This window comes from Archocentrus centrarchus, chromosome 13 (genome assembly GCF_007364275.1).
Source record: "Archocentrus centrarchus isolate MPI-CPG fArcCen1 chromosome 13, fArcCen1, whole genome shotgun sequence".
NCBI lineage: Eukaryota > Metazoa > Chordata > Actinopteri > Cichliformes > Cichlidae > Archocentrus > Archocentrus centrarchus.
The window spans coordinates 24302857-24324401 of NC_044358.1; the positions used below are offsets into that span (position 1 = coordinate 24302857).

The 21545-nt window shown below is 40.2% G+C and overlaps 1 protein-coding gene across 1 annotated transcript in view; it reads left to right on the top strand.

The window, feature by feature from the left end:
• sipa1l3 (signal-induced proliferation-associated 1 like 3) overlaps positions 1 to 21545 on the top strand; it is an 82291-nt gene that overhangs the window by 29216 nt on the left and 31530 nt on the right. The window contains 1 exon segment of the mRNA XM_030743848.1: positions 13244 to 13324. The gene's annotated coding sequence lies outside the window, so the exon portion shown is untranslated.

A 21545-nucleotide genomic window follows, 5' to 3' on the forward strand; every position in this document is an offset into this window, starting at 1 on the left:
CATTTGTGAGGCTGATACACTCCGAGGCAGGTATTGCTAATAAAAAGAGGAAAAGTTGCATCAAGTAAGCTCCAAATTCAGCAGCAGTTAAACTTTCTCTTGTTCTGAGATTAATTTGACCTTACAGTATTACACCCACAATAGGCCGATGCATTCCCACACTTCATCTTGAACTAACCGACAATTGTGGTACAAACTGTCTGCAGAGATAACCCCAAAGGAGTCCATCATTTCACAGGCATCAGAGGAACCGGCAGGCACTATTACCTCTATCTCTGACCGCTATCTTTTAACCCTGCCATGCTCTCCCTCCACCAGCTGAGCTTATCTAGGCCATACAGCTACACAAATGGTGGGTGGAGGCAGTCAGTTTTCAAAGCCTGAGATCAGACAAGAGACATGACTTCATTGTAAATCATATTGTTGTCACTGTCTTGATTTTTGAGTGTAGTGACATTTTCTTAGTCTTATACAACCAGTAAGAGGAGAGACAGTAACTTCAGGGGCAAAATGATCAGTCGGGCTTGTTTCAGAGAGCTCATGTGTTCCTTTGGGAGCTCACCAAGTCTTTGTAGAATTAGGTCCTAACTGCCTCTTGTTTCAGTGGTGCTATTCAGGGAGTGGGGTGGGGTGGGGTGGGGTGAACTCAAAACAGTGAGAATCTGAGTGAAAAAAGAGACAGAGAGAAAGACTAGCTGGATTTGTCTCAGAGGCCCTCTTTGTTTGACTACACTGTAACCCCATCTCTCTGTCTTTCTCGCTAGCTCGCTCACTCATTCATTCACTCACTCACTCACTAACTCACACACACAAACACACACACACACACACACACACACACACACACACACACACACACACACACACACACACACACACACACACCCCTTGACCCTGTGCTCTTTTGCTATTGTCGACACAGAGCAGGCTACAGAAAAGAGGACACCAGTGTCACTTCTCATTAATCAGCAAAACTGACAGGGATGTCACTCAGGGTGCTCTTTAATGTTGAAAAGAAGAAGTGTTTACCCTCAGAGCTCTAAGCTTTTGTTTACATTGAGTCAATTTCTTCCTTTAATGCCAACATTTAACTTGTTCTGCTTTCTGGCAGGTTCCTGGCTGTTTATGGTTGTCTGGCATTTATGAAAGGAACTGCAATACCAAGAAAAAATGGAAAATAATGGTACTTTTGTTGTATTGTTGGCTTGAAGTTGGTTCCCTCAAATCTAGCAATTACAATGCTAGAAAATCCCACACATGATTGCAGTGATCTAATGTTTAGTCTAGTAGTTTTTTAGTTGTTTTGTTTTTTCCTGACATGCACCTCCCGCTTACCACAACTTTTACCTCTTATTTTTATTGTTAAAAATTAAAAATTTAAGGGAGGATCCCTCCTCCCAATTTTGAAAAATGATTTTCACACCCTGAGTGTGTGTTCTTCATATATAGCATCTGGTTTATAGTTGCAGTCAGGCCTGGTGATAGACTGGAAGGTGCAGGTTCAAATCCTCATCTTGAGTTCATACTTTTTCTATCACCTGATTACCAGAGAAATAATTTCATCTGAAAGTAGTATTGGCAAAGGACTTGTAAGGTATATTTCTAGAAAGCAGAAGAGCATTTGAAGATTGAGATTGGAATTATGGAAAAAAAATCCAGTTCTTAGCCTTAAAATCCCTATTTGGCTCATTTCTGTGCCTGCACTGATTAAATAATCTTTTTCCCCCCTTTTTTAATAAGAAATGTCCATGAAGGAATGCGCTTTAGGAATTTTTTTGATTGAAGCTTAACCCAAGCTTGGCCCTCGTTGATCTGGTCACTGGAAGTACTGCGATGAACCCTTAATTCGAGTGTTTGGCCAGGAGTGTGGTCAGGAGGCTGCTGAATGTGGGCTTACATCTGTTCACATCAGCACCACAGTATTCACTTCAGAGATGGTGTTTATGAGAAGGCGTGCACTTCAAGGACCTGAGAGGAAGCTCTGACTGCCCTGAATTCCCTCTGAAGAAGGGAATTTACTTATGGGGTCAGTAACCATCAAGTAATAATCAATACATGACTCTAGGTAGCTTGTGATTGCACAGACCACTGCCGGTGGATATCGTATATATGATGAGACCAGCTCTTTTCTGCCAGATATAGAGTTTCTATAAAAGCAATGCTTCCGGAAGAAAGCCACGACTCTGTCCCAGCAGTTTGACACATCTTCTCTTTTCCCTGCTGGAGGCTCTCTTCCTGAAGCCTCATCATCATTTAGCCTCATTAGTCTGTCACTGCCCTGATTTGGTTACAGGAAGAGCCTTGAAATAACCACACACACACAGACACACAGCCACTTACATAGGCATCAACAGTCTCCTGCTCATGCCTCCTCTTTGAAAAAACAGTTGTAAAAAAATAACTAATAAAATATGTGAAGGCGGAAACAGTGCATTTTATACACTAGTGTGAGAAACACAGTTCTGTTTTTTTTCTGCCATAAAAGTTATATCCAGTAGTACACCAACCTGGGGTGGAGTTTAACACAGAGAGATAACAGGGAGTTTATTTACCTCTTCCAACATGAAAAGAAAGTAATGTAGCTATTCCACAGGGAAAGCACGTGTGACAGACATGAACGGGTCTGGAGAAGCTGTGGAGAACGTTATGCTGCCTGTAACATCGTTCAGCATGGTGAGTCAGGGATGGTCTGGTGAGATGGTCGGCTGTTTTGAAGAAAAATTAGAGCTACTGTTGTAGCCTTTGCGTCCACCACCACCACTTCCCCCGTTACAAATCCAAACAGCCGAGTGTTGCCACCCGCTCAGTGGTGCACTTGTTTGTGTATTTAAGGGATTAGGGAGAAATTATAGTAGTAGTCCAGTAATTGCCTCATAAATCCAACTGGTTTAAACAGTCAAGATATTTGACAGTGACACAGTGGCATGTGGAAACAGGAGCACAAATTACTGATGTGTATTTGTTTCCACGTCACAGTTCCTCTCCTCCTGCTAACCTAAGCTGTTGATGGGGAAACACTAATACTAATCAGTATTGTGCTAGACAGATTGAATATGACAGATGGATTTACAGTAATTGAACTACCATTACGATCTGCCCTCAGATCTGTCATCTTTTTGACAGGTGAGCAAACATGAACATTATTCCCAACTGTCTCTCTGTAATGCGTGATAATTATTTTACATATTTCTGTCTGTAATTAACTACAGCACTGAAGTCTCTGTTAGGGTTCAAGTCTTATATGTGGATGTTTAATGAAAACCCTGTATCTTCCTTTAAGTCATTTTGATACCTAAACTCAGATAAGACACGTATAAATTACATAAATTAAGCACATTTAGCTCAAGAAATTTGATTCTGTTTATTTCAGATGATCTATGAGTTGTAATGTAGCTCATTAGCATGCATTAGTTTTGGTATTTGCACACCCATTCATCGCAAAAGTGTAAATGCAGTAGGGCTGCAACGATTCATCGATTAAATCGATTCTAAAAAATTATCGACACAAATTTACTGTGTCGATGCTTCGTTTAAACTCCGCAGCGCTCAGCTGTCTCGGTGTAAGCGGCGCTCCTCACTAGCATTAGCAGCATTAGTGCTCCGTCGTCTTTTTTGTGGGTTTATTGGTGGCTGGCAAACCAACATAGAACTACATTACCGCCACCTACTGGACTGGAGTGTGAATCACGCGCGCACACACACAGATTCTAAAAAGCTCTCCGTCGCTGCGATGGGTTTCCTTTAACATAGAGTGGATCATCGCTAGAGTTGCCACCTGTCTCGTAAAATACAGAACTCGGTATGTTACGGGACTCCGTGGAATACGACTCCGTAACATGCCGTGTTCCGTACTTTACGGGACGGGTGCCAACTATTTCTGATATTCATTTCCACGCCTCCACTGCTCTCTGTGTGTCTGTGTGTGTTGTGCTCGCTGAGAATTTCAGCTGTTATTTTTGTCTTTACTTCAGCTGTAGCTACCAGAACTGGTTTGCTAGCGAGCGCGGGCCATTAGCACTAGCGATGGTTCGGTACCGGAAGGCCCGCCCCCCAGGACCGAGGGGCTCCGTCAAAATATTTTTTATACTTTAATCCCTTTATTAGTGACTAAATATAGACCTGCAGTAGAAACGTATTTTCGACAATGCTTGTGAATACAAAGCATTACATTTCTCACACATTCACCATGGCTCCTGCAGCCACTAGTTTTTCAGAACACTCATAGCAGGCAGTGGTTTTAACTGCGCAAGCGCAAAGAGACGGTGAGCTCAAGTAGTGCAAAAGGAAACGTTTTTCCAGCGTCCAAAACAGCAGCTTTTTCTTTTAGTAACCACCATTAAATCTGTGAAACAGCTGGAGGTCCTTCATCAAGCACCTGATCAGCAAGTGTTAAGGTGAAGAAAAGAGAACTTTGTAGCTGCTCCATCCACCGCTGCTTGTTCACGGGCGAAAAACTGCAGTACGGAAGTTAAAATATGCAGATAAACTGTTAATAAAAAAAAGTTTTTCTTATCCGATTACTCGATTAATCGATGGAATAATCGATAGAATACTCGATTACTAAAATAATCATTTTATGCAGCCCTAAAATGCAGTCATTTAATAGAACATGCTCTTAGAGTTTGAAGATTTGTGTTTGATTACTTTGTCTGTTTCTCACCTCTGCTCCAAAACTGCAATTGGCCTTCCTTTGGGTTGGACCCAGGAAGTACAGAATTTTTTTTTTTTTTAATTTAATTTTGGATTGTCATTTTCAACTTACAAATAATTTTTCAGCCTTTTCTCTAGTTTGGTTCTTTTCATAGCTTGAGATTTTCTTCAGTTTTGTCAGATTTAATCTGCACTTCAAATTTGACGCATTAATCCCATGCTGTGAAGGAAAAAAGAGAAATAAAAATATGATTGGGGCTGTTGAACTGTATAAAGCCCATTTCATTTCTGTCTCCACTGCTCAGCCATCCCTCACAGGAACCTCTGAGTGACGTATGAGTGTGTAGAGTGATTGGTTTATATGTAAGCTTACATTGTTGCAGCACTGATGTGCAACATGGCATGGAGAAGTGAACCGACAGTGAAATCAAGATTTTGTTAAACCCGCAGTGGAGGAAATACAATGTAGTGTGGACTCATCAAAGTCAATACTTTGTAAGTTTAAAATAAATAATTGATTTAGATAATGATTAAAATCAATGGTGAGAGTAAACAAAATATCTACACCATTTTATGTTGCTGCAGAAGACGAATACTCCCGATTTACTGAATAAAAATTAAACTTTAGGTGTACCATAATGTAAGATAAATGCCGTACTAAACATGCAAACTTGTGTGTGTGTGTGTGTGAGTCAGAGGGTTTTCCTTGATGATCCCTGTGCACGCCTTTGAATTAATCAGTGTGAGGCTGCAGTAGCCCTCTGTTTTTTCCCTCAGACCTCTCTGTGGGAGCTGCAACAGCTGTGAAGGTGTAAGGCTCTCCCAGGACCTGCTGCAGCTGCAGCGCCACACACACAAACACCACACACACACACGCACGCTCTCACAGTGCATGTCCATGAAGGCCAGGGGCTGCAGCCTGGCTCCTTTATTGTCTCTCTTCTGTATGTTTTTGCGTTGGGAGTGTCCCTTTAATAGGTCCTTTCTAAGATATTCCAATCTTTGTTAATGAACGTGCTAAATGTGCTCCTCAACATTTTATCTAAATTACCAGGTGGGAATTTCCCATGTTTGAATTGTGTGTAATGTAGTGCTGTGATCAAAGGGGCTCTGGAAAGATCTCCAAAATTAAAAACAGAAACTCTCGTAGATCCAGATATGTGGGTTAGCAGGATGCAGGATCCAGGATCCAGCATGCAGGAAAAACTAAATGAGTAAACATAGATAATAACCTCACACAAATTAGTTAGTTTCAGCTCTCACTATGAAAAGTTATTTTCAGTTTAATTGCTGAGTTGCAGCCCGAATCTCTCCTTTACAGCAGAGAAACATGTGTAAGTCTTGTCAGGAATTTGCCTTCTGGCCTGAGTTTGGATTAAAGAATCTGTGTAGCTGGGCTCGACTGATCTTGTGTCTGATCTCCACGTCACTGCACAGAAATGCATCTGGCAGCTTGTTTGACAGTCAGACAAAACAGGGTCCCGGTCTCCAGTAGATACAAAAGGTAGCTGGCTGACAACATCTAGATGGTAATCGATGCTCCCACCAACGCAGATGATATGCCTTGAAGAGCTGAGAGAATGACTGCGTGATGAGAAAATGTCTGTGTGGTGACAAAATTCCCTTTTCATGTGATAAGCACTGAACATACAGGCTGGGCTGTAAGAAGCCATATTCATTTTATTGTTAAAAGTGAAGGTAAAATTATAGCACATATCCAGGGTTTCTACTGTCTCGGGAATCTGACTGTTTGATAAACAGAAATGTCTGTTATGCTTGGGTAAATAAAATCCCAATGAACAAAACTAGTTAATCATATTATTACAATGTGTGGCTCTAACTAAAACCTCTCTCCTCTGTTCATGAAAAACCTCTGTGTATATATTTTTGTAGCCTGAACAGCAGATCATTGCTCAAACATTTGTACAGTTATACAGTTAGAAGGCAGAAAAGGCCACTTTTTGTAGTTGCTTTGACAGTAAAGTAGAGATGTAGAATGACACAATGTCAGATTAGTTTTTAGCGTGGCTGATAATAGCAGCACGCGGGGCCTTGCGTTAGTGGTTTTTGGTTTTGTCTTTTGCTTGTGTGGTTGAATAGTCCAAATTACCTCCTGCCTCCTTTTCCTAATCACTTTACATCAACCGTGATGGAAAACATCATGAGATCATGAAAAGGTGTGACAGAGAATTGATAAGGTAAAAGAGAAAGACGGTGTGGAGAGAATCCAGCGGCACTAACACTGGGCTCATTAATAGTGTGATGGCAAATGTCTGCTATTTTGAAACAACAATGTCCAGAAGATAGACTGCACAATGTGCATCTTCAAGACTCTCTGTCATTATGTAAGCGTAGCAAACTTATCTTACTTAACCCCATGTGTTCTTACCAGTGAAGAATCACTTCATTACAGAGGTTATGTTCCAGCCATGTATATGTTACTTTTAAAGAAAAATTTACATGTACCCAGATGTGAAAAATGCTTAGTGGCAATCCGAAAGACTGAAAATACATTGATAGACATAACTAATACAAAATGAGTTGTAGTAAATAGTCAACACATGTCAATTAAGCTTTTTATATGTATTACATATGTTCATATTGCATCTTCACATAAAGTAGCACCTTAATAAGAAGCAGATTTTATTCCAGAAAGGTAATGTTCATAGTTCAGCTGTGGGCTTTACATGGCCAGGCACTGAAAATTCAAAACATATTATCAGGTTATGCCATCAAATGGAAAATACATTATTAATCAACATTTACTGCTACTTATCAGTGAAGGCTGGATTTTACTCTGCTGTGGACACAGACATCTGCACACACCATGGCTGAGTAGTCATTCCTGTTGTTCTTTGAAGTCCGCCACCTGGGACACATGTGCAGTTGGTTCATTGTAATGTAAAGTCATCCACAGAGACTCACGAAAAATTGGCAGGCACATGGACTTTTGCACAGATTCTCGTGCTCGCCATGTGACGATGAAATTTACATCACTCAGATCTAAGCAGAGCCTAGCATACTCACAGACACAGAAAATATAATCAAGGTTTTACGTGTATTTGTCAGGTGATGCGTTGCTATGCATTATGGGATGGCTTTATTTCTTCTATAAAAAATGGTTCAGTGTATCCTCCACTGAATAAGCTACTAAAAAAAATCATCTGAAACATCTTTCCTTAGTGTTTAGAGTATTTTTAGAGAGGAGTGTTTAGATGACTTTTAAATTGCCCATAGATTGTGTCCTTCATGACATCCATATAAAATGCCAGCAATTTGCCAGACTGAATTATGTTATGGAAACAAAAACAAGTAACAGATGTTGAAAGTCTGCTGATGAGTGCACGTTTCCACCACTCAGCTTTTTCATGTCTTTGAACAGTTTAGAGGCCATGCAGACATGCTTTGATGCTCACATACAACATAGTTGTTAGAGATGGACAGACTGCATAAGCCACAGCAGGAGGGGGGGGGACATGTCTGAGGAGAGTAATATAATAAAATAACAGGATCCACTCCAGCGCCTTGAAAGCGCTTAAAGTTTGGAGAGAGCACAAGCTATTGGCGCTGCAGTGACAGCGCGCTGCATCGAGCTGCAGGGGGACCAGCTGACGACCGTGTTATCGACATTACCGCGTCGTGTCTTTATTATTTACTGCTCCGCTATCAGGTTGTGTGTCCTGATCGCCTGCGGCCGACCGCCTACACCATACATCTTCTTGCTGGTGCGCCTTCACGTTCCTATGGCAACCAGCACCAGCATAGCGATTAAACATCTACAGCAACATTTCCAAGTGGTTTTGGTAAAAGGAGTTCTGTGTATTACACATGACTTCATCACTTATTTTCCTCCCATGTTGCCCAGAGTTTAAGCCCACAGTCTGTGGACTTCATTCACATATTAGGAAACATTAGACGTTAGGAAATGTCTGATTTGGAGTTCGATTTAAAAAAAAAACAAAAAAAAAAAACAGAGAGAAAACCTATGTGACTACTTAGCCTGATTGCCAATGTTAGGGAAAGTGAAGCAAGACAAGGAAAGATACCCTGGGTATGTTGAACTTGCTGTGCTGTACAGACCCCAGTTTCTTAGCCAGTAATGATTTAACAGTATGGGAACTCATATATATATATATATATATATATATATATATATATATATATATATATATATATATATATATATATATATATATATATATATATATAATTTTTTTTTTTTTTTTTTTTACAAAAATGCTTTGAATAAATAGAGCCTAAATCTGTTGATGGATTGCATTACACATGATGTGTGCTGAGTCATACGCTGCTTAATATGTGTCAAATAATGCAAAATGAGCATGCTTACACTGCAAATTCATATTGGAACCTTTGAATGGGTGGCTCATTAGTCTCAAACATTTAAATAAAGAAATTTGTATTGATTAGCTGCTGATTGAGCAACCAAAGTCTTAGCTTCATGCATTTTTAGTATGCAGTGATACTTTTCAAACACTCTGTCCATCTTCTTTTTAAGTGGGGAGCTACACCTCAGGAAAGAGCCATGGATCATTACCCTGAGGAAGGAAGCAAACTGGGCTCTTTTTTCTTTTTTAACACATCCAATGCCTTATTTTAATGTGAATAAGATGACACAGTGTGACTCAGAGGGGAGGACACAGGGGACATGCAGTGGAATAGAGATGTAAAAGGGAAGCCTGGCATCTCCTCCCCCTCCAACATTAGACTGTGAATGGGACTGCCCACCCCCCTCTATAGGGGTCTCCTCCCTCTCTTGCAGCATGTGAGCTCATTACATGACTCCTGTGTGATCTATAAACATGCAAACATACACACAAATACGCTGGAAATTCTCAAATATCTGTTGGCGTATCAGTGCATTCAGGAAGATTTAGACCCTTTTAAGATCTACACATTTTGCTGTGTCAAGTGGCACTGAATGGATTTAAATTCATAGTACATGTGTTACTGTTTTCAAAGGTCTAAAAAACAAGAAGTTGTTTTCACTTTAGTCATAGCTAAGCCACATAATTGCTTGCTAAGCAATTAATCAAACCATCAGAAATGTTGATCACCAGATAATACCTGCACCATAACCAAAAATGCATATGAACTGTTAATCAATTAAATAAACCAGGAAGATGGGATCTGCTGTTGTTAATTTATTTAATATACAAATGTAAACACAGTACATACAAGATTACATCTGCCAATGCTGCTGTATATTGACCTCAATGTGTATGTTAGAAAAAAGATGTTTTGGTTCATTTATGGGGAAAACATCTTTAAAGTGCCTTTTTAAAATGTTCAATTTTAACAAAAGACGTAACTGACATTAATAAGTTGAAATTATTTCTAGACAGACACTGACATATAATTTGTAAATTTCTGCAGTGAGAGGTTAGTGTGGGGACCTTTTATTTAAATATATTACCTGATGCCTGGGTGCAGAACAAAAAGAGCAGAGATATGCACAGACACTGCTCTTTAACAGTATGCTGACAGTATGTTTGTTCCCATACTGTCAGTAAAACAGGATGCAGACAGTGTTTGTGTTTGAAATACTGTCAGTGTCAGTTAAAAACGTCAGTAAGCTTAACTCTGGAGGAGCACTGACGCAGCAAATTTGCATGCATCAGAGTTAATCCCATCTTAATCACAACATAATGCTAACGATGACACACTGACACACACAAACACACATCAGTGGTAGCTACATATCTTTTGAAATAAGGCTTCTTATTCTTTTCTGAAAAGAAGAATGTATTTATAGATTCACGCTGAAGTCTGTGTCCCACTGTTCTGAAAACACACCGTATGTACAGAGACATACACACATCAGGCCTGTCCTGGCAGGATTCACAGCAGCAGACAGTGACTCCACTGCTATTTATACAGATATGCCCAAGACAAAACTAAAGTCTCAGTCACACAAGCAGACCGTCCAGCAGGCACCTGTGGACACCTGCTCTGCTCTCTGCTGCATGTGAAGGGCCAGTGATGTGAACATGTGGTGCTTGTGGAGGCCACAGAGGTGATTTGTCTTCATCCATGGTGTTCATTGGATTTTCTGAACTTCTACTGCAGCGTGCTCTGCTGTGACAGAGCCATTCATCAGGCCCAGTGGACCACACAGTGCTGCAGATCTATCTCCTTTCACTAACATGCTTTGTGGTATGCAGGTGGTTTATCAGAGGGCTGTACTATGAATGAGTGTATGTGATTGCCATGTCTCCTTTATTAAGCTGTGGGACAGTTTAAGACATGAATGTACTGATTTTTAAATGTACTGAGTGTGTTAGAGTTAAAGAGTGTTAGAAATAAAGGGCAGCTCAGTCAGTGGAGAAACACACACATTTTTAAAAAATATATATTACAGTGTTGTTTTCTGCCATTTTATTGATTATAGCCTATGTTTTTTATTTTATTTTATTTTTTTTTTAATCTCTCGTTCGATCCATTCTCTGTGGATGAAGACTGAGATGTTGCGTTAAATGTCTCCATTCCTGTGAGCGTGCACAGAGCCCAAAGCAGAAAGCCTGGTTTACCTGGTTTAACATAGAGAGCTGAGAGAACCCAATATCTTGTACTGTTGTTTTAGGTTTTGTTGAGCCAGTTACAGCAAACAAAGCCTGGCTATGTTGAATTTTTTTTCATAGCACACCTTCGGCAAATTCGTTCAGTCCTGTTGATCTTTTCTCCACGGGTCCAGTGTTTGTAGCTGTGACTCATGCAAACACTAGAGGCCCGCACATTGGTTGTATCTTTGTACAGCAATGTAATCACATTTGCTCTTTGGTAGAAAAGGTAGACAATTAATATAATTTACTGCAGTAAAAAGCAGGATTACTTTTGAATAATGAATGAAGCTTTAAGTTTGTTACCTGAGATATTTTGAGAACAGTGTGACTTTGTCAGAGCTTAATAGGAAAAGTCTGACATCATTGTATTTATAGCTTCAAGGGTAATCACATATAGGAAATGCTCTATACAAAATATTTAGTTAAGTTTCTTTATCATTCAGTTCTAAATGCCACGTGCTACTTGTTGACATTCATGTGAATGTGGTGTAGGTATGGCTATGCAATTAATCAAATTTTAATTTTGGCTTCTACTGATTTAGCAAAGCAAAATAATTTAGATACAATAATGAATGTGCTGTATTGTCTCTAGGTGATGCTCTTGTTTTTCAGCTTTCCAAATATTCACTCAAGAAATCTATTTTTCAAGTTGTGCATAAAATTAGTGTGAATAGTTGTGATTGGGTGTAGGTGCTCTCACTAAACATAGAATTGGTTTTTATTTTATTTGCTTCTGTATAGATTTTAGGTTGTTTGCTTGACTTCACTGTGTGTGTGTGTGTGTGTGTGTGTGTGTGTGTGTGTGTGTGTGTGTGTGTGTGTGTGTGTGTGTGTGTGTGTGTGTGTGTGTGTGTGTGTGTGTGTGTGTGTGTGAGTGTGTGTGAGTGAGTGAGTGTGAGAGAGAGAGAGAGAGATGCTGGCTGTATACAGTGTCTTACATTGACGGGCAGGTGTAATTACTTTCAGGGGTCTGTGGTGCAAAGTCTTCCATGGTTGGGAAGTTTTCACTTTGAGTTTAATTTCATTTTCAGTGCAGTGAAGTGAAGCCTGAGCCTTAAATCTGTGCTGACGCTGCTGGCTTTGTGAAAGACCGACACTCTGCTGTAGTAAAATAGACACTCACACAATCACTGATCCTGGTCCACTCCTGCTCTCCCCCTTGAGCCAAAGACAGTGTTATTATGCTTTGCGTACCAGGATAAGTGGAACCTGATTGATCATTATTGATCCGAACTGTATTTGCCAGACAGTAATGGGCCTCCCCCTCAGGACATTATGTCTGCTGCTTCTCTGGCCCCCCTTCTCCCTTCTTTTTATGTTCTACTTGAAGGGCCCTCCTCCCCACTGTTCAACCTCTGATCACAGAGTGCAGCCTCCTTCACTCATCCTTTGTGTTTCCATCTAAAAGACCTAAATCGGCAAACATAGAGGCCAGCTTAAAGATCTAAATGATGAACAGGAGCCCACTTTTCAACCAAAGTGCAAATTTCTAATAAAAGAAACTGTTTCACAGGATGCGTATCTTCAATAAATCCATCTAGCTGCATAAAGTTATAATGATTATATGTGGGGGGGGGGTCCTCAACCTCCAAAACAATCATCCAACTTAATTTCCCCTCCAATATCCAAGAACTCAAACACTGGTTCATTAAACAATGGTTTCACTTTAACTAATATATTGTACCATAACAACTGGTTGTGGAGTCTGCAGGCTTGTTTACAATACAGATAGACCGCCCTAGGCCTTTTTGTTCTTACTCCTCACAAACAATAGACTTGTCTGTGTGAATGCTCTGATGAGCGTGGAACTGATTACAGCTGCTCCACAGAAACACAATTATCAGTACCACACACAGATTATATGAAATGCAAAAGGCTGAAAACATCCTGCCACAATTTATCCTACAAGTTATGCTCACCTGTTTGGCATTATAAAATAAAATCTATGTGTGTAACACTGAAAAGAAGTTGGTGTCAGTTTTACAAGATGTGCATGTGTTTTCTCTACACAGTGAAATACCGGGCCTCGTCTGCCTGCACGGTGACGTCAGACCTCACCACGAGCTTCACCTGCACAGCTGAGGGCAGAAAAGGTAAATGTATTTATGACAATGGGTAATTTAATATTGAGACTGTTGTATAATGTAGGTTCTTTATCTGAGCTTTGGTGAATTGACAGGTTGATTTCAAACCAAACAATTGCAATGCGGCTCTGTGTAAACAGTCCGATCCAGTTTACTGTCAGTGGATGTTTGTATGCTGGTTATCCAGCCATTGTTGAGTTTGCACCTCATTCTTGGGCAGAAGCAAAGTGAGATTTAAGGACCTCATCAAAGGCTAATTGTCTCAATGACCTGAATATTTTTCTGCAGTGTAGGTGTTGGCTCTCGACTCTGCTCTGCTCTCTTCTCTTGTAGATAAAGCACTTCCGCATTTTGTGCTGATAATGGAAAGCAGGTCACTTGACATGTACTCTGCTTCCATAAAAGAGGGCTACACATGCAGCCACAGTCAGAAAATACTCTGAAGTGTCCCATAAAAGTCTCTCTGGGTTCAGTAACAGAGCGCCAGTGCTTTGCTCTGTTTCACTTTGGTTGTTGTCATGAATGTGTGAATCTGATTTATTTCACTTTTATCAGATTCAGGAAGCATTTTGATTTGCCTCTGTGCTGTCTGCTTTCACTGAGAGTCTTTTCTAGCAGAAATACTTTTGTTTTAATATTGTTAGTGCTCAGATTTTAATTTATTCGGTTTTAAAATATAATTTTTTAAGAGTCTTTTCATGTACTCTGTGTTCATCCTGCTGGAATGTACACATGTATGAGATCTTTTTACACGGCACAAGAAAACTAAACAGTAAATAGAAAAGTGCAAAGCGTTCAAGGAGAAATGTTATCATTGACGTTTTTGGAGAAAGAAAGTTGGGATGTGGCTTTGAGTGTGCCCACGTGTGTTGCACATGAAACCGGCTCTCAGTCGTTCACTGGCCGGTCAATTCCAGTCCCTGGAAGGTTAATCAGTGGATCTCTAATTCATACTGTAGCTATCCTATTAATATCTCTGAAAGTGTTACTGCACTGTGGGCAAATTTGATTTAAGATTTTGTTCAGTGTGATTAAGAAACTTGATTTTTTTCACACATTTAATTTTTTGAACTGGTAAAAAAGAAAAAGAAGAGAGAAATCCTCACGTCTGTCCTGGTTTTTTCTCCTTGAAAAGTTTTCCAGTGTTTCCCTGAAAAAGTGATAACTATCAGGGCTACTGCTAACCTTTTTTTTCTTAATTGATCACTTAATCATTAAGCATGTAATCTAGAGAAAACAGAAAATGTTTTAGAGCCCTAACCGACTTAATCAAGTGACACATTTTTCCAAAAATCTCAATCGTGTGTCATATTTTTGCATGAAACTGCATGTAGAAACAGACAATTCGGTACAATGTGTTTATATCTTCAGTACAGCTGTTAACAGTCAGCTGCTTTTGCTAAGAACGGATGGTTTAGCTTGACATCTGAGGTTCGTGACCCCTTTCCTGCAGGCGCTTTCCTGAAATGCCCTTCAGCAGTTCACTGAATCATCATCATCATCATCATCATCATCATCATCATCATCATCATCACCATCATCATCACCAGCTTCTGGCATGTAGACCTCTGAGAGAAAGGGAAAATAAAAATAACATGTTTTCTGTGCAGAGGAGTGTGGCTATTTCATAAAAATTTTGCGTAGCAGTGAAAATTGAAACATCAAGTGATGCAATATGTGAATATTTTCATAGTCATCGTGACCTCCCTTCTGTGTTTTTGACAATCCTTTTAGCTTTCTGTTTAGCCGCGTTTTCTCACCACTACTGCAGATAAACCAGTGAGTGATTACTTGCGATGTGGGCTGCAATTTGTGATCTTCCAACTGGATGCAAACCATTAGACTCATTACGTCAATGCCTTGGTCTGTGTGTGCATGTTTGCTAAATTAAGACCCCCGGTCTTTCTGCTCCTCTTTCTCCTCGGCCTTATAAGCTATTTCAATGTCATGGGACAGCAGCCTGACGGACAGACGGGCAGATGGAAGTGACACTGGCGACATCAGCGGGATTCAGCAAAAGCAAAGTAGATGGAAATCAATGGGGACAATGACAGTGGGGTCAGGAGAGACTCAAGGAAAAGGCTGGGGAAGAAAATGAGCAAAGAGTAGAGAGCAGCAGCTTAGTAAAGTTCCAGTCTTAGACAGAGATGTCACCTACAGATAACAGACCTATGAGCCCAACATAGACCAGAGTCAGAGGCATTCACTGTGTGCTTCCTTCCTGTACTGCTGTGTTAGTGTTGTTGATGTTTTGGTGTTTCCAGGTTCACATTCAGGCAAGAATAGGTCTAATTTTATTATGCATCATGAGGGATCGTCACTTGGGGTAATCCTAAAGCAACACAGCTGAATGTGCTTTTTTTTTTTTTTTTTTTTTCTTAGAGAACGTTTTCTGTGGAAGGAAAACATGGTTCGTTAACATCTGGTTTCTGACAGTGTTGCCTTGTCAGAAGCAGAGCCTCCATTTGGCACGTATGACAACATCAAATTTGTTTAGCAAATCTGTTCTTGTAGAGGGAAAACAGGTTGCCTCTTCAATCTCATCAGAGAGGTGCAGGCGGACACCTGCAGCCATCCTGTAGCCTCCTGACTACACCACTGCAGAACACAGTGAAACATCCAGCCCACTGAACATGCACTCACTCCCTTTTAAAGGCACTGACCTTTTAGAAATTCACTGAGGATTTCTTTTTATTTAAGAGTTTACCATTGGCTTGTTATTTTTGATCAGAGCTACCTTTAAAGTGGACCTATTGTGTTTATATCCAGCTCCGTATTTTTATTCTTGGACTCTACTAGAGTAGCTTTGCATGACAGATCAAAATAATGCCTGTTTGTCTTATACTGTGTCAGAGTGCAGCCTTCTCATTTCATCCTTTGTCTGAGATATTATACAGAGAAGAAAAAATCTGCCTAAACTGTGTTTAAAGCAGTCTAAAACCTGAGCAGTCAAATGTGAGACAATGTGTAGAAATGTCTGCACCGCCTCAATCCGTGTCTTAATACAATACTTAAATGCCACATGCATGTTGACCAGTCATTCCTCCTGTCAATGATGTCTGTGAAAAGGGCTTTTGCTGTGATGTCTGCACCTTATTTTCTTAGCTCATAGCAAGTTATGTGAAAGTGATAAAATAAATGTGTTTGTCTCATGCTTTCTTATTGGATTTAAATTATTTTGAGATTTTCCTCGGTCAAAGATTTAAACCTTAAAGGACAATTCGGTCTGAGGAATGGCTCGACTCTAAATAAAAACATTTGTTCCACAGTTTTTTTTTTTGTTTCTGTTTTTTTTTTTTTTTTTTATTAGCTTCAGTGTTTTGTTAATGCTTAGTTCACTATGTCAAACTGTCTCAAATTAGCAGTGGATATTTTACTTATCAGTAAACCCGTTTTGGTTAACCTCTATATATCAGGTTGATAGTGGCAAACCTGGGCTCAGTCGAGACCTGATGGCATCTTTTTGTCTGGCCTCAAGGTAACATAAATGCCAGATGTTATGCTCTGCTCTGCTTCTGTCTGCCAGTCATATGTCACACCATCTGTTCGTCAAACCAGCCCATGATCTAACTCGCACTCTGGTATTGTTTGCTTAATTGTGACTGTTTTATGCCTGGAGAGTTTGTTTTTGTCTTTGAGCAGTTCATATTTGAATATTTTTTATCACTTATTGTCTTTCTACGTACATAATTTCATTTCTTGTTTCCAACTTATCTCTGGTCCATCCCACTTTATCTGTGATCCCCGCTCTCGGTCACATTTCACTCTGATCTCAGGTCTGCCTGCATTGCTGTGACATACCAGTGAGCAGCACCTCCTCCTCCACAGTGATTGCGCTCATTCCTCTGGAAGCTGCACTCCTCTGCTAGCTCTGTCATTACTACCATCTAAGCAGTGTAATTACCAGCCTCGGTGTGTGTTTGTGGTGCATGGGCCAAGCCTGCATCATGCTGGGCAAGTCAGTGCGGGTGAGCAGAAAGAGCGAGGAAGAGCATGAATGGGAGAGCCAGAACAGGGGAGGTACATCCCTGAGCTAACTAATTACTGTATGTGAGTAATTAAAAAGCATTAAATGTCTGCTTTTTATCTTCTGAAGTCAGTGCCAGATTCTGCGCTGGATGTCTCTGCCCTTGTCTCACTGAAGAGGAGGAAGATTAAGTCTTTATTTTCCTCTCCTTTTTTTGCCTGTTTGCAGTCAATGATCACATTTTATGTTGATTTGCTTTTAAATGACTTTAAATACAACCATATCTTGCTTTACCACAATCCAGTATGTATTAGCTCTTTACTGCTAGTTACATATGCATGCTGCGTGAACTTAAAGTGACTGTGATGTTTCTTCCTCACACTGCAACATTTGTTTCGTCTCAGGTACCATTTACTTAAAAAAAAAAACTGGGACCTTGAGTTGAGATTTTGTCATCCTGAGATTTTGAATTTAAGAAAACTAAAGACTTAATGTCAGCCTCAGTTCTAGTTTTGCTTAGAGCTCATCGGCAGCTGTTAGTACTCTCGCAGATTGAGTGTTTAAACATCAAACATGCAAACCAGCAGCATGTTAGTAGCACATCTGTGTCCAAGTACTGCCACAGAGAGCCTCTAGAACGGCTGTAGATCACACATGCACTGCATTACCCAGCAAGAGAGGCACACCAAAGGCCTAAAATGCCAATAAATAAATTAAAAAAGTGGTGCCAGGCACCACAAACTCTGCCCCCGGCCAACGTTTCAGCTAATTTGAACGTTGTCTGTCTCACAAACGTGTTACTCTCCAAATATTGAATCACTGAGATAACACATTGCTCCTTTTGTCCATGTCCATAGTTTCAGAGGTTTAAAAGTTGAAGTAAAATAACTTTAATTTTATGGTCATTTTCATTTTTTGAAAAAGCTTTATCTCTTATAATGAGAAAATATGTGATTTGTCGGGTAGGCGATAATAGGGGAATTCAGTGATCGGGTTGATAGTCAAAAGTTGTCATATATTCGCGTGTTGCAGATTATATCCCGATCAAGTGTTGCATGTCCATGAACAATAGTGATTTGCTTCTTACTGCAACAAATGAGGATCGTGTCTTTTTTTTTTTCAGCCGAGATATGGCCAAAAATATGCATTAAATTGAGTTTACCATGTTAAATTCAAGTAGTCTGGAAAACCGGGATCTGGATTGGATCCAGATAATGTTCTGTTTGGCTCCACTTCTGTATTTTTTATTTATTTATTTTACCTTGACCCCATTATGCCAAAAAATTAATCAGCTGATCTTGGGGTCACTGGCCATCCTTCCTGCAAATTTGGACTGGTATTTTTGCTGTAATATCGTTAACAGACAAGCAAACAGACAAACATACCAAAAACAGCACCCTGTTTCCCCCCTCTGGGGGTGGGATAATAAAGTAGACCTTACCTATATAATAGACAGTATACACACAAGGTACTTTACTAGGTACACTGTGCTAATACCAGGTAGGTCTCCCCTTTTGCCACCTGAACTGCCTTAATTCTTTGTGGCTCAGATCCAACAGGGTGCTGGAAACATTCCTCAGAGATTTTGGTCCATATTAACGTGATAGCATCACACAGTTGCTGCAGATTTTTCAGCGGCACATCCGTGATGCCAATAAACCATTGCAACTGGATTGACATCTGTTTACTGTGGAGGCCATTTGATTGAAACAAGTTGTTATCCAAGTTAATGTTGCCTTCCTATCATCTTGAAACAGTCTGGTCATTCACCTCTGGCCTCTGATGTCAACAAGGCATTTTTGCCCAGAGAATTGTGGCTCACTGGATATTTTCTCTTTTTTGGACCATTGCAGGAAAATCCCAGTAGATCAGCAGTTTCTGAAATGAACCATGTCTACATGCCTAAATGGACTGAGTTGTTGCCATGTGATTGGCGGATTAGAAATTTGTGCTTATGTGTGTTTGAACAGGTGTACCTAATAAAGCCAGTAAAAGATTGGTTAGTGAAGCCCTGTTATAAAGCCTTTTTTGTGATGCTTAGAATTGCCATAATTTGTATAATGAACTTTGTATCTTGACTTGAAACCCGTGACTGAGCCCATAAACTCATCAGGAAAGTTTTTACTGAAGTCATTGAGAGAGTGCCAAGAACTGTTTTTTCATAGAATTCTAGGATCAAAATAATTTTGTAATTGCAGGTATCGCCCCCTGTTGGCCATTAGAAAGAAGCCAGGTTTAAGGCGCTCCGACATTAGCTTCACTTTCCAGAGTCTGAAGTTACGTCCATCGCTCTCTAATTTCCCAGCTCCCTAGCACAAAGTCTGTGTGGTGTCCAACTGCATTGATTTGCACTGATGTGAGATTGACATTGCTAGCAATTGGTTGTCCCGTATCCTGACACTACTCAGGCTCTTCTAAACCACTTGGGAATGTTTCTAGTAGTGAGAGTACAGCTGATGTGAACCATCTCCTTGTAAATGTGAGAAAGGACAACTTCGGACAATGTTCCGACCTGATTCACCCGGCATTTTCCGGAGTTCATGTGTGAGAACAGCTTTAGTCAGATGTGTTTCTCACTGAGGGGCTGTGTGCTGGCAAAGGTCACTGATAAAGAAGACCACACTCTAAGCATTGCTTTTCTCATCAGGCACCTCAGATGTATAATGAAGCCATTCTGCAGCTCCGGCAGCTGGGGCGGATAATCTGCGATTGGGTCTGAGTGGACCACAGGGACAGCCCTCTGAATGAGGAAAGACTCTGTCAGAAAGCATGATCAGAGCAGGAGTCTTGGCCCGGAAGTCACTGTGGTTCCCCAAAAACAAAGACATGATACATCCGTGCGGCCGTATGACGATAGGGGATTCTATTAGCTGTGAATGAGTTTTGTTGATGTTGCCCATGTGCGTGCGTTATGTATGAGTAATGTGGTCTTATTGCCAAAAGGAATTCAGCTAGGACTCATAAAAGGCATTGTGTATCATAAAACACACTCAGACCACTGTGAGCTGCCTTTACACAATGGAAAGCTCAACGTTATGCAAATTGGACTTTGTAAAGAGATAGTCACCCCAGGAGTCGACATTTGTAGAGTTCACAAAGACTCGTGCAGCTGGAGAGAGGACATTTTCTGCCTGTTCCTCACTGGAAATAGTCAAATGTTTAACTCCTGTTTTTGTTTTGTTTTTTAGAGCTTCCCTTTATTTTTAAACTCCAAAAGCTCCATGTGCAACAGTGTAGTTTGTCACTGCTTAAATTTTAATGTTGAATGCAATTATGCAGTGGTTCATTGTGTGTTTCTGCTGGTGTTTGATTCATATAAAATTTTTAAAGCATTTGTATGAGGGGTAAAATTGTGCTGGTTCTCTAAGGTTAACCACGAAGATGAGTTTTTGCAGTTAAAATGTCAGTGACTGATGTGACAGCACTGTGTGATGACATGTATGTGGTTGAATGTGCAAGAAATAAGTGACAGATGGAAGTTGGTACATGAGATAATACAACTTGAGTGAATTCAGAAACCCCAGGATTTTATGAAAATTCAGTACAACAGCAGAGCAATGTGGGAGTCCAAGGAGGTAAAAAAAGAAATGAAATTGTGAGCACTGGAACCTAATGCGCATATTTTATAAAGGTATATATGCAGATGAGCTCATTCCGTGCATGCATTTTGCTTTGAGAAGACTTATGTAGATAAAAGAGCTTAATCTGACAGCGGAGACCTAAATGGAGACCGAGATTAGACGGAAACCTAAGAATGAAGAGAGTAGTACTGGAAACACGAGCAGGTCTGACTGCCAACACAGAAAATTAAGCACATTTACATTTTTATTAATAATAAGTAACCCCCCACAGAGACTGCTGTTATCACATTTTCACACTTTCCACATTTCATATTGGTCTCTGTAGCTCTTAAAAAGTATTAAAAACCAGTGATTTCGTTTCATCCCAAATAGCTGATAAATAGGTAAATTCTTTGTCCAAACATAAGCAGTGGTTTGGCTGTAAAATGTTCTTTTACCCAGCTGCAGGCTATCAGAAGAGACACCTAAAATACTAAAAGTGGAATTGTCTTGACAGTACAAGGATGATAACTCTGTGAAGCTAACGTGTAACAGGCTTGTAATTGTATCTAGCTTGCGCATTATGCCACGCCCAGCTAGTATTCTGCTGGTGTAGATGCAAGCCATTTTCTTGTTTTCATAGCTCTGACAGTATGCGTGCAGAGAAGATTAGAAGTTGTAAAAAGAAGAACTTGTTGTAGTG